At 40.6% G+C, this 15,204-nt stretch overlaps 1 protein-coding gene across 8 annotated transcripts in view; it reads right to left on the minus strand.

Annotated features, from left to right (window-relative positions):
* SIPA1L1 (signal induced proliferation associated 1 like 1) overlaps positions 1 to 15,204 on the minus strand; it is a 158,304-nt gene that overhangs the window by 113,174 nt on the left and 29,926 nt on the right. The window lies entirely within an intron of this gene.

Here is a 15,204-nt window from a genome sequence, read left to right on the forward strand (position 1 = left end):
ATACTGACTTACAACCAGTAGCATTAGATTTAACTGTTGGTTGCGTAACTTTTGTTATATAACTGAAGCTACTGTATACTTAAGTATACAGTATGCTTTTTATACTGCACTTTTAAAAAGGAAATGTAGGTGGCATTTCATCACCCTTTTTTACATTTTAATTGTGGGACTAGGCAGGGCCAGCCCCCTATTAGCACCATGAGACATCTGTCTTATGCAATGCCTCAGGAGGAGAGGCAGATCAGGCCTCGCAGCCTGCCCACTACAGCCTGCTGCTGCTACTGCTTTTGCCAGTCAGCCTTCAGAGCTGCTCTGAGTTTTGCTGCCAGCTGCCGTCCCTGCCTTGCAGACCCACTGCTGGTCCACAGGGCTCCCTGCCTGGTGATGGGTTCCACCTCCTCTCTTCAGGCACCAGGGGCTGTCATTGTCTTCTCCACTGAGATGCCTGGACAACTGCTTCTAGGTGTACCCTGTGGCTGGCGTAGACGGAGAGGCTCTTGGCAAGGGAAAGAGCACAGGCAGTGCATATTTGTGGGCATCATGTGTGGGAAAGGCAATGGGGTGCTGATTTTGCTTTCATCTCCACCTTCCCATTTCTTTTTCAACATTAATAGGTGAAAGCGGAAGCAGCTTTTTTAAAATAAGAGGGGGGTGGCAGATGACAGGTGCAGAGATGGGGAGATAAATCCCCATGATCCGATTCGTGCATAGGTAAAAGAAAGCAAAGAACATAAAATACAAGGTCTCTAATGCAACATCTCCCTTCTTCTTACCTTTGGGCTGAGGGAGCTTTGGGCAACCAAGAAAGAAAAGTTTGTAGGAGTTTGTTTCCCTGGGAGGGAAGGAAAAGGAAGTCTAATTCAGATAAGTGGCCATATCCTGCTGCTAGCTTGAGTTCCAGTTTGACAAATGAAATTACTTTTCTTTTTCCCGGGCTAGTTCTTGTTGTGCTTGCCAAATCGTCATTGTCCTCCTCATTCCTCCACAGCAGGAAATTTCAAACACAGAAATTAATTTATGGCCAAAGGTAGAGTTTCGTTTCATTTCATTTCTCGCTTGCTGGCTTTCTAATACCCCCTTTCCTTGGAGGGCTGGCTGCTAAACAGGGCAGTCCCATGTAAGTCTACTCAGAAGTATACCCCAGTGAGCAAGTGTGCATAGGATGGCGCTGCACAGCAGCAACTTCTGTTGGGTTGCCATAGGGTGATTAACTATTTTTTTTGGTGTTTTGGGAAATGAGTAATGATTAGCCTCATGCAGCACCCTCACGTGTTCAAAGTGCTCCACACACATTATCTAGGTAATCCTTGCAACAAACTTACAAGGTAGTTCAGTATCCTCATTATATTGCAAGTGGAAATTCCCTAGTAAGGGTGCTCTAAACTGCAACCGGACTGAGTTCATCAGAACTGGAGGAATTCTCATTTCACAGCTTCAGTCTCATAGTAACTCATACTTAAAATAAAACTGATTTACACAAACTGTACATATTTTTAAACACATAGACAGAAATGTTTTGAAGCAGAGAGTGCAAATGGCGGTCTGTGGGGGGAGGTCCTGCCCAAAAATATTTTCTTATGCAAACATAAGCTGGTGCAACAAAGGTGACTGGGGCTTGGGTACTATGCACTATGGCTGGTTCTTCTTCTGTGTGTGTGTGTACACTATTTGTTGCTTCACCTCTGAAAGGAAAATTTTGTGGGCCCAATACTTGGGACAGTAGGGATTCAGTTCTGTTTTTATTTTTGTACAAAATAAAACCCAGCCAGATGGGTGGGGTATAAATAATAAAAATATATATTTTATATTATATTATATTATATTATATTATATTATATTAATTATATTATATTATATTATATTATATTATATTATATTATATTATATTATATTATATTATATTATTATACTTTTAACATACCCCTCATCAAACAAGTGAACACAGTGTGGGGTACATAAAATAAAAACAGATTGATTCAACAAAACAGGAATAAAAAAGGAATAAAGGATTACATAAAAGCACTATAAAACTCACTAACATTATAACTACTCACACTCCAAGGATCAGTGGCCTATCATTTCAAAATCAACATCATTAAAAGCCTGACTGAAGTAGTAAGCTTTTAGCTGGTGCCATTAGTAAAGAGGAGAGAACATCTTAGAATCATAGAATCATAGAGCTGGAAGAGACCACAAGGGCCATCGAGTCCAACCCCCTGCCAAGCAGGAAACACCATCAGAGCACTCCTGACATATGGTTGTCAAGCCTCTGCTTAAAGACCTCCAAAGAAGGAGACTCCACCACACTCCTTGGCAGCAAATTCCACTGTCAAACAGCTCTTACTGTCAGGAAGTTCTTCCTAATGTTTAGGTGGAATCTTCTTTCTTGTAGTTTGGATCCATTGCTCCGTGTCCGCTTCTCTGGAGCAGCAGAAAACAACCTTTCTCCCTCCTCTATGTGACATCCTTTTATATATTTGAACATGGCCATCATATCACCCCTTAACCTCCTCTTCTCCAGGCTAAACATGCCCAGCTCCCTTAGTCGTTCCTCATAAGGCATCGTTTCCAGGCCTTTGACCATTTTGGTTGCCCTCCTCTGGACACGTTCCAGTTTGTCAGTGTCCTTCTTGAACTGTGGTGCCCAGAACTGGACACAGCACTCCAGGTGAGGTCTGACCAGAGCAGAATACAGTGGCACTATTACTTCCCTTGATCTAGATGCTATACTCCTATTGATGCAGCCCAGAATTGCATTGGCTTTTTTAGCTGCCGCGTCACACTGTTGGCTCATGTCAAGTTTGTGGTCAACCAAGACTCCTAGATCCTTTTCACATGTACTGCTCTCAAGCCAGGTGTCCCCCATCTTGTATTTGTGCCTCTCATTTTTTTTGCCCAAGTGCAATACTTTACATTTCTCCCTGTTAAAATTCATCTTGTTTGTTTTGGCCCAGTTCTCTAATCTGTCAAGGTCATTTTGAAGTGTGATCCTGTCCTCTGGGGTGTTAGCCACCCCTCCCAGTTTGGTGTCATCTGCAAATTTGATCAGGATGCCCTTGAGTCCATCATCCAAGTCGTTGATAAAGATGTTGAATAAGACCGGGCCCAAGACAGAACCCTGTGGCACCCCACTAGTCACTCTTCTCCAGGATGAAGAGGAACCATTGATGAGCACCCTTTGGGTTCGGTCAGTCAGCCAGTTACAAATCCACTGAGTGGTAGCATAGTCAAGACCGCATTTTACCAGCTTCTTTAAAATCTCCATCCCCTCAGTAGCCTGGAAGACTCACAACATAGCCTGCTCACGAGCACTTCCATTGGCAAAGAAGCATGCAGAAGAACAAGATTTTCCTAGGGCTGCTAACACTGTTTCCAAACTGTTTTTAAATTACTCCATTATGATTTAAATTTGCCACGCAATTTACAATTATTAAAATCAAGTTCCTCTTGCTCGTTGTCACCAATTTTACGACCTTGGTTAGGATTCCCATACAAACAATTGTTAGCAGGCTGCTAATGTGATGATTTTCCTCTTCTTGGAAAAAATAGCACAGAACAATTTTCTCCCAATCGCAGCAGAGTCAAACAATGCATTTGATGTTGGGCTCATCAGGAGGTCTGTGACTCAAAGTGTTGAATTCCCACGGTTTTGCAAAGTGGGATTTCAAAAACAAGAGTTTTAAAAATCAGTTGCTAAGTGCAAAAAGCAGTGACTTGTTAACTAGGTGTGGGTGTCAGAAAGAGAGGCAGAGACAGAGACACAGAGAGAGTAAGACAAAGGGAGAACTGCACAGAAACCTTTAAGGTAAAAAATCAAAATCTTCCTATTATGTCAGATGGGGGGGCAGGATCTAGGCTTTGCAGTTTGTGGACTATGGAGAGGAATTGGCAGCACATGACCTGAAATGTTTTATTTCTGATTATTGTGTGAAGTTTTAGGAGTTGTTTTTAAGAATATGTTCTGGTGCTTATGTATTTTTATTGTACTTAGCTTTATAAGCCAGCTCATGTGGTCATTTTTTCAGAGTGATTAGCAGCAGAAAAATAATATAATTCCATTACTTGTTTTTAAAAGGGTGGCAACATATTGCCCTGTAAATTCAGCCTGAGCCCCTTGTAATATTTTTGTAGCTAGTAATTATATTGCTCCTGCAGGTCACTTAAACCAAATGTGTAGCCACATGAATTTCAGCAGTGCATGAATTTCAGCAGTGCACAGTGGTTGAGTGGCCATAAAAAGTAAATTGCTGCCCACCTTCAGAGCAGCAAAATATATTCAAAAACACAAATGGAATTCCCTACTCTCTACCAACTCTCCTGAACTCACTGAGAAAAAGTGAGTGTTGAGGGAATATTTTGTTCTCCAATTCCCACACCCCAACAACAGCTACTTGAGCTTGAATAAACACGACAATCATATTCATGTTACCTAACATAAAATTATGACTAGGCTTTCTAGTATAAACTTTACAGAGATGTCACTAAAATGAAAGTTCCTCAGTCTATGTTAAATATATGATCTTCAAAAATGCTTGCCTATTTGAACCCCTGAATACTAAAAAGCATCTGCTCAAGCCAACAAACTTAAGTGGACATACCTTCCATGTCTCTTGATTTTTAAAAAAGTTTTAAGTTAGGCCTTCAGTCAGCCTCCATGGAAATGCACTGACTACTTGTGCATTTTCTAGTCCTAGCTGTCGAACCGTGCAAATTCTCAACAAGTTAATCAAATCAGCATCACTTTTCAATAACGTCAATAACTGTTAAGCAGCAGTAGCAGGATGGGTTCTGGCTGGGAGGTGGATACTAACCTTAGCCTCCCCAGACCTTTTCTGTTGCATGGTACCTGGTGAATGGCAACCTACTGAAGCAGCCAGAAAGCCTGGCTAGCTCCCCCACTAAGGGCTTTTGGGAGGCAAAGGGTCCATAGCTGTCAACTTTTCCCTTTTCTTGCGAGGAATCCTGTTCAGAATAAGGGAATTTCCCTTTAAAAAAGGGGAACGTAGACAGCTATGAAAGGGTCATCTGTGGTGGGATAACCCCAAAAGCAAAGGATAAAAATCCCTTGGGATCTCTCCTTTGGGGTGTGACGAGGGCAAGGGCATTCCTCGTGGGTGAACAGTTATGGGCAGGCCTACTCCTAGATGAGAGATTGGAGCAATGGACAGGCGTTGAGAGGGAGAATTTGAGGTAGTTTACCTTGCTTTCAAGTGAGAAGTAGAATGATGAGGAGCGGCATCTGTAGTGAGAGCAGGAATACAACTCACAAATGCACCTGCAGTGTTATCGCAGGGTGATATTGCCATTTTATATAGCTTTATTGTACTTTTACTGTATCTTTCTTTTGTATTAGTTTATTACTTTGGGGGTGGTCTTTGGACCAAATAAGTAGTATATAAAACCACTTTTCAAAAAGCTTGTACTGAATATATTCAACGAAGATGTTATGCAAATTCTATAGCCAGTCAAAACAATAGCACAAAGAATAAAACAGCACTGTTCATTTCATGGTGATGTCAACATTAAGGTGTAAGATGCCAACATGGTTAGACATTTCACAAACACCACAAAAAGAAACAACTATTGTTAAGATCTTAAATATAGTTACGGTGGTGGTTTCATTTTGGCTTTTGAGATGGGTCAAGCTTTGTGGGTAGAACTGGAAAGTGTGCCACAGTAAGCTTTTTCCATCAATACAACCATTTTTCCACTTCATCTTCCTTCCGAAGAGCAATTGTGGTCTGAACTTAATTCTACAAAGGTTTCTTTCAAAACTAGTATATTTCTTCTTAGCTAAAAAATTGCCCCTAAGGAAATGTGGTTACAGCAACTGACAATTTTATCTCCTTTCCAATTTCCCATCATTAATATCCAAATTAACTTCCAAGAGTGAAATTAAAGCACTTACTATTATTAGAAGGGTAAATAAGTTGTATTTCAAAAAGGGAATCATCAGCTGCACCAGCTGACTTCTCTCAAGCAACACTGGATACAACCAAAGTTGCTTATTCTCTTCATCTTTGCATTCAATTCTAGCTTTAAATAGAAAACAATCTACATAAATTTTTTTGGCACCCATCTTTAATTGAAGAGCAGTTTTACAAACTATAGAATGCAGGACGACACAGGAAAAGCACAAGTGTTTTGTGTTTCCTGTTCTTCTGTGTCATCCAGAACGGAACTCGTGAGAGTTCCATTTTGGACAATGGCGAAGAGCCCAATAAACAGGAAGCACAAGGCATTTGGGCCTCCTGTTCCAAATAAAATTATATAATCTATATAATGCTAAGTGCTCTGTTAAAGAAAGGTGTAAGGATCACTGTGCCAGTCAAACAGCCAAAACTGGAATTGCTCCAGTACAGCCACACCCCCTGCACTGGTTTAGCATCTCAAGACACTTCCTCTGAATTGGAACAGTGCAAATAATTCAGCTGCAGTGAGAAAGAGATGGGACAATACAGGTGTGCCCTGAAATCTAGGTGTGAGCATGTGGAATAGTACAGCAGGATTCAAGAGCAATAACATTTAGTACAATCTAAAAAGGACAAAAACTCACCTTAAGCTGGTTCACATATACATTTATATTAGATCAACACATCTCGACAGACTAAAGGTAGACACATAGAAACGGAATCACATCATCAGTTCACCACTAATACAAATCTCCCTTAGATGTCCATAGATATGTCAAAAGAAGGGGAACAGTGAAAGTGCACTGAAGTCTGAAAGGGAGACTGAAAACTTTTCAGAAGTATGCACTGGCATGCTGCATATTAAAACATAGTTTGCTTTTAACTAAAGTTCAATGTGATGTGCAAGCCAGGCCCATGAATGTCTACAAACTTTTGCTTGGTATCAAAAAGGCATAAAAAGCCAGTCCATAAAACAAACACAGGATATGCTTTCCATAACAAATCTAAGCAACACAAAATATCCCGAAGAAATAGAGGGGAAATTTGTTTACTACTCATAACATGCCCTATGTGGGTTTGCCAGACGGGACATGATAACAATAAAACCAAATCTAAAGGGGGATTAAGTGTATTATTCTAAAATAGCTTGGTGTCTGCAATGCAAGCAAAAAGAAAAAATCCCGAATGACTTTTTTGGCCTGTCTTTCAGCTGAAGGCAGATGTTCAGCACACATAGCATCTGTTAACTAGCCCAAGGTTTGGTGCCTCTCTCATAGCTGTCTCATTAAGTTCTGCTGTGCCTGCTCCATGTCATAAGGATACCTAGGGCACATTTATGATTGGGGGAAGGGTGTTTATTGTCCAAAAAATTAGGGCTCCTCCATACACGTTTGCATGTTCATAATCCTTTAACATGTTTTTATTTTCTTTTTAATAGTATTGTTTTATTGCTTGGTTGCTTGCCACCCTGGGCTCCTTTTGGAGAAAAGGCAAAACAGAAATTTAAAACAACAACAATAATACATCTGTACAGACAAACATCATGTAAAGGACCCCTGGACAGTTAAGTCCAGTCAAAGGCGACTTTGGGGTGCAGCGGTCATCTCACTTCAGGCTCAGGGAGCCGGCGTTTGTCCACAGACAGCTTTCCAGGTAATGTGGCCAGCATGATTAAAACGCAATGGAACACCATGATGGAAGCCAGAGCGTGCAGAAATGCCGTTTACCTTCCCACCACAGCAGTACCTAATTATCTACTTTCAAACTGTTAGGTTGGTAGAAGCTGGGACAGAGCAACAGGAGCTCACCCTGTCGCGCAGATTTGAACCGCCAACCTTCCAATCAGCAAGCCCAAGAGGCTCAGTGGTTTAGACTACAGCGCCACCTGCTACCTCACAAACATCATGTACACATGTGACAAACGTGTTGTGCAGATATGCACAAGAGAACGAAGACTAACTTCAGTTTCCTGCTATATATTTAATATAACTAATATGAAAGTGCTTTCAGTACTTTTTTTTTTTTACTGCTAGGGCATAGGCTAAACCCAGGAATATTAATGTTTTTCTTTACTTTATTTCTGGGTATTTTTTGTTATATGCATGTCTAACTCCTAAAAACTCACTGCATACTTAAAGTATGTTAACTTGAAGAATTGCTGCACCTTTTCCATATAACACTAAGCAATAAAACTTAACATAAAATGGAACGTTATCTGGAACGTTGTCAAACACTGTAGCTACACTAAGATTATGATATCTAGAATGGCGGTTCCCAACCTGTGGGCAGGGACTGCAGAGTTATCTCAAGGGAGCCACAAAGCTTTGCATGCAATGCTTTGCCAGCTAATGTTTGGTTTTCATCTGCCATCCACTGCTATGAGCAAGGCATGTATGGATTTTGCAGACCAAGCAGAAACTTGTTTTACCTGTTCCTCATTAGAACTGAACTCCCTTTCAACAAGAAAACCATGGAGTGAGTGGCCAGACCAAAGGCACTCCCAACAACAGCTGCTACCTGGACCTCCATTGTCCCTAAATTAAGTTTTAACTTGCTTGACCTCATCCAACCCCAAACAGTGGAAAAACACAGAGTTCAGAACCGACACCGAGTCCCTGATACCAGGAAAATATTTGTGAATGGACTAATTTCTCTCTCAGTCTGTTACAGCTCCCTCCCACCTATTTCATTTCTGTACGTAATGTGAATGGCCTCCAAACAGATAAACATTCTACTGGTGTATCACAAAAAAGGCCTGATTCCAGGTAGTCTGCAGCTACTAATAACCTTTCCAATTGTGCAAGACACACTATCTAAAATCCCCAATTTAAATACTGCTCACATTACATTTCACTTACACCTCAGCCAAAGGACTGCTTAAACCAAGTGTTTTGAGGTGCCTGAAAGGAAAGATTTTTACAACTAGCAAAATATGGTGCTCGGTGACAAGCATCAGTCAATTTTGTGTTGACTGAAAATGGGTGTCAAACTAGTATACAATTATGGAACGTAGAATTGTGCTCTGAACATATACCTCATTCTGGTCTCTCAAATAAGCTGGTTAAAAACTAGAGGCCTCAATTCACCCAGCTTTCCAAATATTGAATTGAACTTTGTACCTCCACATTATCTGTCTCTACAGCACAACTGCTAACAGACTGAGTCACTGGTTATGTACTACTACATCAACATTAGAATATTATCAGCAATGCTAGCTTTGTCTAGTCAGTACAATTCATACAGCCATTAGTGAGCTGGGAGATGATTTATGGAAATCGCGTTGTAATGGATATGCTTGAAATCTGGTCTTGTGAATGAGTTTGTGCATCACTGACTGAGCATGATTCATGCTCCCCTGTGGCCAAGCAAGCATGAGAGAAAGGAAACCAAGCAGACCTCTAGGATGAGCCAGCATACTGCGAAGTTTAGCCTCACAATTATCAGAATGCCTCCTAAATTGTGTATGGGCAGACTCCATCCCTTTCATAAGAGAATCTGTGCATACCATTTAGCAACAGCCATCTCTGCTTGTGATGAGTGATTTGGTGGAGTGTTGGAAGAGACAATTTAAGGATATTTTCTACGTTTGAAGGTGGAGTGTTATATTATAAGTCAAATGCTATATGGAAGATAAATAAACCATGTTGGTATTTGTGCATCTTTGCCCCTTTTCTTGTTAACATATCACCCAATTTTATTACTATAAATAAAAACACATCTTGGGATTCTTTATCTCGTTTGCTTGTTTTTCTGAATCATTAAGTTTTGTGTATCTTCACTATATGAGTTCTCTCGGTCTTAGTAAAATCTTTCTATGCTGTCATAATGTCTTTAATTTCTCTTCGCAAATATATTCCTTTAATTTGGAACAGTTTATAGTTAACCATCATATATTTCAACAGTTTCACCATCAGAAGTCTTATTATTGTATTTACATTTTTCATTCCTGGGCTCATTTGGGAAGAAGGGTAGTATATAAATTTAATAAATAAAGTAACATAAAAATAAAATTCTCTTCATTTCCTAAAAAAAATTTTTTTCCCTGATTATGGGCTGTAGTGCAACAGGAACCTCCACTTCCTCCACCTGCACATGCCTCCACACCACCCCCAATCTGCTCTGAAGGGATGAGTGAACTCCCAGAACATATTTAGGAGACACTTGGTCATCATCACAGAGCACTTCCCACCATTTATCGTAGGTCCCAATCATAACCTGACCTGCCTCAATGTCCACAACACCACAATGTATGCATCCTCCTATCAGAATCAGAAGAATCTTTATTTGCATCAGCCACTAGCCATAGCAATAAAATAAAATAAAATGTACTGAAGATTTAGATAAAAACTTAACTATACAAAAGACATTCTGGAGGTTTACACCAATAATCAAATACAGTGGAACCTCTATTTGCGACCACAATCTGTTCCGGAGGTCTGTCCGGAGGTCAAAATGGGTCGCTGGGAGAGGTGCCATTGTGCACAGGTGCGGGCAGCGATTGCCCGCTTCTGCACATGCACAAACGCAATCGCCGCTCCTGCGCGAACAGCGGCAAACCATAAGAAGAGGCAGTGGTAAGTGGAGGTTTGACTGTAATAGATCTTATCCTCCTGTCATCCAGGGCAGGTATCTCAGGACTTGTTTTAACCCAAACATGCATTTCAGGACCCATTTCTTAATTAATCTTTTACCATATATTTGCATGATGGTAGTGGTCTTGTTGTGACCCACCTTGAATCAGGCTGCAACCCGCTAGTGGGTCCCAACTGACCAGTTGAAGAGCAGTGTTCTTTAATGCAAGCCTTGTGTGTCCAGTGATAATATATCCAATGCATCTTGGCATTCAGCCAGCTATACTGCCTGCAGCAAAACTGATTTGCTGGCCTCCTTTTCACCCAACACCAGGATTGTATACCCAGAGGTGAACCAATTGTGAATAAAAAGGTCAGGCTACATTGGAAGGAGAGAGACACCTGAGACTGCTTGCCTAACACCAGCTTGAGAAAGTGGCTGTGTGCGTTAGCTATGCAGCCACATATTATTTCAATTATATGAATCATTCGAATTACATAATTTAAAATACACAAGACCAAATAGTTGCTATACATGTTCAGAAGCCATCTTGAGCTAATGTTTATCAAATATCAAAACGTGACACACATGCACACAAAGCTTTCTTGGCAACTGCTAGTTAGGGCGTAACCAAAGAGAGACTTAACAACAAGTGTTATTTCTCCATGACCGGACCCTTAAAGTGCTGTTTCTGCCAGCCCAATCAACTGTAACACAGCTGACATGGTTGGAACACTCTGAGGATTAGGCCACACAAACATTTCCAGTTCTACTGTTCTGATGGGTGCAGCAAGTTGCAACAAATTCAGAATTACATCACAGGACTGAGAGAACTGTTCCTGGGATAGCCATGAGGCACACCTGGCCTATCACATTATTGGATCAGTTACTCTGCTGGTCATTGCCAGAGCCTTATGTGCTTCAAAGAAATGAGATTCATCATTAAGAGTTTTGCTTTAACGAGAAACAGCTGGTTTTCAACTGGAAGTAAAACCCCAACATTAACACATATTTGTCTGTAACTGTAATTGCCTCATAATGGAAGAACTACAGGTATCAATCTGTTTATTAGGATTGGGAAGATAAGGTGGGAGAGACTCATTCCATTCAGTTCCATTGACAGAAAGTAACTTAGGATCCAAGCCACAGAAAGCTATCCCACACTCTGTGCTCTAACAGCAGTTTCCGTAAGGCTCTATGAGTCTTGCACGTGACAATCCTTGCTCACCAACTACCTCCACTCAGCGCTTCAGAGCACACTATGGCCCAGCAGGGTTATTCAATAGCAGCTGATGTCCTGCTGTGTTGCCAACTCTGCCCCAGGATTCAAATGTGCAGAAGAGCTAAAGAAGCATGAGAAGAGTGCCATACATGGGGGGGCCTGGGAAAGAGCCAGCAATGGGAGGATGCTACAGATATTCAAAAGGGCAATGGCTGCTATTGAATGGCCCTACAGCAGGGATGACTAGACTCTGCCCCCCCAAGATGTTGCTGGGCTCCAACTCTCATTAGCCCCAGACAGCACAACCAGTAGTCCAGACTGATGTAAACTGTAGTCCAGCAACTGCCCTACAATGTCACAACATGCTCAGTGAAGTTTTGTGGGAACAACTGGTGGGGTTGGAAAAGTTTATCTGTAGGAGTCACTCCATGAGCACAAGGTGCAATATTGCTCCCAGAGTAAAGTAACTTTAAAACGTCATTATGTAAAGTTTAAAAAGAGAAGGAAAAATAGATCTTAGCCCTTTACATGAAGGTACTCTGGTAAAACATAAAAGGTTAACTTTAAAATAGTCCATTGTTTCTCTTGCAACATGTCTCCATTGTTTACAATCAGGTTTTTTTTGTGTTATAATTAGTCCAAACTACTTCCCTGAAGGATATGCTTAAGTTGCTAAAATAATACATTTGACACTCAACATACCACCTTTTGCCCCTTTCAAAAATGTGATACTTCCCCCTCAAAGCATCCTTTGCTATTGCAGGTGCCACATGGAATGCAGTTTGTACAGGTACCCTGGGCAACTATCACTTGTTGCCTGTAACGTTAACATAAACTATTCATAAAATGCTTAAACGAAACAAGGTAATGTGCAACACAAAAACATAGAATAAAGAGAAAGAAAACCCTGCTGGCCAGCCCTACAATTATATTGTGACAAGTAGCACTACTCCCCTTTGTCAATCCCAAACTTAATTTCATTCACATTCTTCTGTGGCTGTTTACTCTCCCACTGCAAAACTCCTGTAACTAGTGTGTTCACCCAATATCTTTTCTTCCACGTGGCAAAGAGTAACAGATCGAAACCTAGGAATGCCATATTTCAAACAGTGAAAACCCGGACAGAAAGGTTGCTGAGCTTTTTTCTTTATGCCAAATCTATTGAGCTTTTTTAAGCTTTGCCAAAAACTGTTGAGCTTTTTGGGCAAAATTGCTTTTTTAAAAATGCCATTTTTAGCAATTTTTATGGAAAAACAGCAATAACAGCACTGCCAACATGGGCTGCCAAAAGTCTAGATTGTACCAGACATTTTTTATGATTTCCGCCCAGGCACTGCTGCCAACTACAGTATTCCAAATATGTCCAGGAAAATCCGGACGTATGGCAACCCTATTGAAAACTCCCTGCCCCAAAGCTCATTCCTCTTTACTATGAGGGGCAGAATGTTGCCCTTGGATCAAGGCTTGTGGGAGATGAGTGTAAGGCCTGAGGAGACTGTGTGCTGTAAAATAAAGACATTTACAATGCGGTTTGTTCTTATATGAAGAATCTTGGGTATACAATGGAGCATCTCTTGCAGATATCTGCAAAATAACATGCTGGTTTATTTGTGTCTTTATATCGCAATGTATTGCTTCTGAAGCTCTTAGAGATGACTTACACACAGGCTATGTAATCAGTCTTGTACTCAAAGCACATAATCCAACAGATTATGCAACTGAATAGCTGTAGTAGCCTGAAGGTATTTTATGCTTGAAACACCAAAGCATCTGCAGAGATATCCTTTAAGTCACAGTATCTCTTAACCTCAGTGTAACCACTACATGAGCTAACTTGTTAGGACTAAAACAAGACAGATAAAAGGATCAGATTAAAGAAGATCAAAAGCACTAGTATTCACCCTGAAAAACAAAACTGATTCAGTTCTTTTATGCAATGAAGTTTCATGCCATTTGTCTAGAAGGGTCTTTATAAAGGCAGAATCTGACCCAATGTGGGAAGGGAGAGAAATTCAAGACCCATAAAATGTAGACTATAAGAGCCAAAGCAGACTGGTTCTGGTGACTAAAACATCATGTAATTGATAGCTGAGCATGTAATACCTTCAGAGATGTTACATAACTTAGAAAAATGGGCATGGGGCAAAGATATCGCTGCATCAAGATCACCAGTTCCAGGCAAGTCTTAGCTCCATGCAATATTAGCTCCATCTGGTATGTTATTTGAAGGGTCTACGAAAATAGTTAATCTCATTCCATTTCCATATGTTCAACATATTTTTATCTACCACAACCAGCATACTGACTGTAAACCAAAGGATTAGCCACTGTTTAAATGTTTTTAGTTCTCCTTTCTCAAGATTGCCCTCAGAACAAGAATAAAATCAGCTAATGGCAGCAAGTATCAGTCTGCATTCCTACTGATTTTTACTTTAGAGAAAGGCTGTATTTCAGTGGTAGAGTGCATGCTTTTTTGTTCAGACGATCTCGAGTGTGATCCCCTGCATCTCCAGGTAGGTCTGGAAAAGAACCCTTCCTAAAACTCTGGAAAACCGCTGACCACCAGTGCAAGCAATACTGAGATAGATGGAACAATGATCTAACTTGATAGAAGACAACTTTCTAAACTGTCCCTCACTCCATCACACATTACACTAATCCTCTGTTTACAAATGTTTTATTAAGCAAATGAGTAATTTTTTCTGTTTCCAAACCAGTAAAATGCTGCTGATTTAAATTAACCATTTATTTAATGCTTCTGTTACAAAAAACTTGCCTTGGTGTTCATTTAAGCAGCCAACACTGTGATCTCTCTACAGAGAGGAAACCAACATTCAGCAGTTGGTTCAAAATCAGCAACTGCTCAGTAGCTCAAAAGGAACCTTAGTGGCTCAGGTTTTGTTCCCATTGACCATGACTGATAGATAGCATTTAGGTGTAGCTTATTCCTCTTCCTCTGAAGATGAAGAATCAGTGATTTCTATTCAGAGAGACCAGTGTCATAAGCAAGCCACCACTGGGTATCTGCCCTGGTCAAACAGCAGCATCTGTATACATTAAGCACCAATATGCGTGGGAACTAAGCAAGCTATAGTTCTGGACTAAGAAGGGTTAGGGTTAGAAGAGTGAAGACACAAAACTATATTATTATTATTATTATTATTATTATTATTATTATTATTAACTGGTTGTAGGGGAGGAAGAAAGAGGGTGGCTGCGGGAACCCAAGGGTCACCCAAACTCATTCATGACAACCACAATTCCTGACCACAGCAAGTTGTTATGGGAAGTGGGCTTATAAACTAGGTATCTATGACGAAAAAGAAATGTGTCTGCTTTGACTATACAAAAAAGCAAGTCTTTAAACCTTGGTCAGGATCGTTCCCCTTCCTCTAAAACCCCTTTGCAATGCCCTATACATCTGAAATGCTACCCCTTACCTCACTTAATTCCAGAAGGAAAAATTCAAGAGTAACTACAGAGCCAAACATCTGGAAT

Source organism: Podarcis pityusensis (assembly GCF_964106645.2).
Source record: "Podarcis pityusensis genome assembly, chromosome: 1".
NCBI classification, from domain to species: domain Eukaryota; kingdom Metazoa; phylum Chordata; class Lepidosauria; order Squamata; family Lacertidae; genus Podarcis; species Podarcis pityusensis.